Source organism: Hypanus sabinus, unplaced genomic scaffold (genome assembly GCF_030144855.1).
Source record: "Hypanus sabinus isolate sHypSab1 unplaced genomic scaffold, sHypSab1.hap1 scaffold_1320, whole genome shotgun sequence".
NCBI classification, from domain to species: domain Eukaryota; kingdom Metazoa; phylum Chordata; class Chondrichthyes; order Myliobatiformes; family Dasyatidae; genus Hypanus; species Hypanus sabinus.
The window spans coordinates 67,578-70,182 of NW_026779390.1; positions in this window are offsets into that span (position 1 = coordinate 67,578).

The following is a 2,605-nucleotide window of genomic DNA, read 5'->3' on the forward strand; positions in this document are numbered from 1 at the left end:
TGTTTTTTATCTGAGAGTGTAATAGTTGATGTTTACATTGACACGAGACACGGGCTCTCCCAATAGAACTGAAAGAGGAATGGAATTATTCTTTTCTACTGCAGTCCAATCATTTCAGCTGGGAAGCTGTAGACCAAATTACGATCGTGACCGACGTATTGGTCCTAATGACAAATGAATGACAGGTTATGAAGAGGAGGGCACGGCGTCAGTTCCACCGGGTCATGGAGAGGGCATGTGATTTACTATTTTTCGATGGCCGAAGGCTCTGCTCCTGCACTGTACAGTTCTATGTGTGATAGTAAATTGTTTTAATCGGAAGGCGAGTCACGGACAAAGCGACGTAATCATCACATAAATGATCAGACTTTGAGAAACCAGAGTCCATGAGCCAGTAATCATCAGAGGATCAGAGGTGGAGGGGTCAGTAACTTTATATTTCTGTCTGCCACTCTCTCAGAGGACCGGTCCTGGAGCCACAGTGGAGATGTAGTTGCGTGGAAAGCACGAGAACAGTTTTAATTCCTCCGGAGCCTGACGAGATCCGACATGTCATGAAATACCTCGGCAAACCTCTGTGGATCTGTTGCGGGAAGGGCACTGAGAGTCTGCAGTTAGACATCGCGTGGGAAGACCAATGTCTTCCAGCGGCAAATCACCCGGCAGGTGGCGCAGTCGTCCCAGTACGTCACGGGCAGAACCCTCCAAACCACTGAGCAGATCCAAGTTTATTTCAGACTTGTGACAGTATCTGTGACAACCGGAATCTGCGTCTGAATCCTGATTTTGCCTGGCCCATCTACACCTTAAACAGAGATTAGATAGATAGATAGATAGATAGATAGATAGATAGATAGATAGATAGATAGATAGTTAGATAGATAGATAGATAGATAGATAGATAGATAGATAGATAGATAGATAGATAGATAGATAGATAGATAGATAGATAGATAGATAGATAGATAGATAGAGAGATAGAGAGATAGATAGATAGATAGATAGATAGATAGATAGATAGATAGATAGATAGATAGATAGATAGATAGTTAGATAGATAGATAGATAGATAGATAGATAGATAGATAGATAGATAGATAGATAGATAGATAGATAGATAGATAGATAGATAGATAGATAGATAGATAGATAGATAGATAGATAGATAGATATGTAGATAGATAGATACTTTATTCATCCCCAAGGGGAAATTCAACATTTTCCAGTGTAGCAAAACTAATTACATACAGTATTTAACAGTATAAATATGATATGATAAATATGATATGCATCTAAAATCACCCTCCCAAAAAGCATTAATAAACAGCTTTTAACAAGTTCTTAAATAGTTTACTAAAGTGCATTGAGTGGTAACTTAAGCTCAGTCCTAACCCCGACACTTTAACATGTCTTGCCCCTGGTGGTTGAATTGTTGAGCCGAATGGCGTTGGGGAGTAATGAGCTCTTCATCCTGTCTGAGGAGCATTGCATTGACAGCAACCTGCCGCTGAAGCTGCTTCTCTGTCTCTGCATGGTGCTGTGCAGAGGATGTTCAGGGTTTTCCATGATTGACCGTCGCCTACTCAGCGCCCTCCGCTCTGCCACCAATGTGTACTCTCCAGTTCTGTGCCCACGACAGAGCCCGCCTTCCTTACCAGCTCATTAAGACGTGACGCGTCCCTCTTCTTAATGCTGCCTCCCCAGCACGCCATCACAAAGAAGAGGGCGCTCTCCACAACTGACCGATAGAACATCTTTAGCATCTCACTACAAACATTGAATGACGCCAGCCTTCTGAGGAAGTACAGTCGACTCTGTGCTTTCCTGCACAGGGCATCTGTGTTGGCAGTCCAGTCTAGCTTCTCGTCTAACTGCACTCCCAGATACTTGTATGTCTTAACCTGCTCCACACATTCTCCATTAATGATCACTGGCTCCATATGAGGCCTAGGTCTCCTAAACTCCACCACCATCTCCTTGGTCTTGGTGATATTGAGACGTAGGTAGTTTGAGTTGCACCATATCACAAAGTCCTGTATCAGTTTCCTATACTCTTCCTCCTGACCATTCCTGACACACCCCACTATGGCCGTGTCATCAGCGAACTTCTGCACATGGCAGGACTCCGAGTTATGTTGTTTCTGTGATCGGTAATATTGAATGTAAAGTAATGTAATGATCTACCTGCATACCTGTAAGATATTGTGTCACTTCGATATCTTCTCACCATGTTTTATCCGAATTGCGCTCTTAGCGTCACAGGGGAATACAACTGTATCGTGTTTTTTTTTCTGAGAGTGTAATAGTTGATGTTTACATTGACATGAGACACGGGCTCTGCCAACAGAACTGAAAGAGGAATGGAATCACTCCTTTCTACTGCAGTCCAACCACATCAGCTGGGTTCTGTAGACCAAGTTAGGAAATGCAGTTTATGAAAAGGAGTTCCCGGCCACAATTCTACGGATTTATTTTGTCGGTCTCTTTTTTGACTGCTGGCTTAATTTAATTTGATTTGAATTTGGTTCATTCAGTATGTCCAGCAGCTGAACTTCGTTCACAAACGGATCGATTCCTTAACTTCGTGAAGTCACGTCCGCCCTGC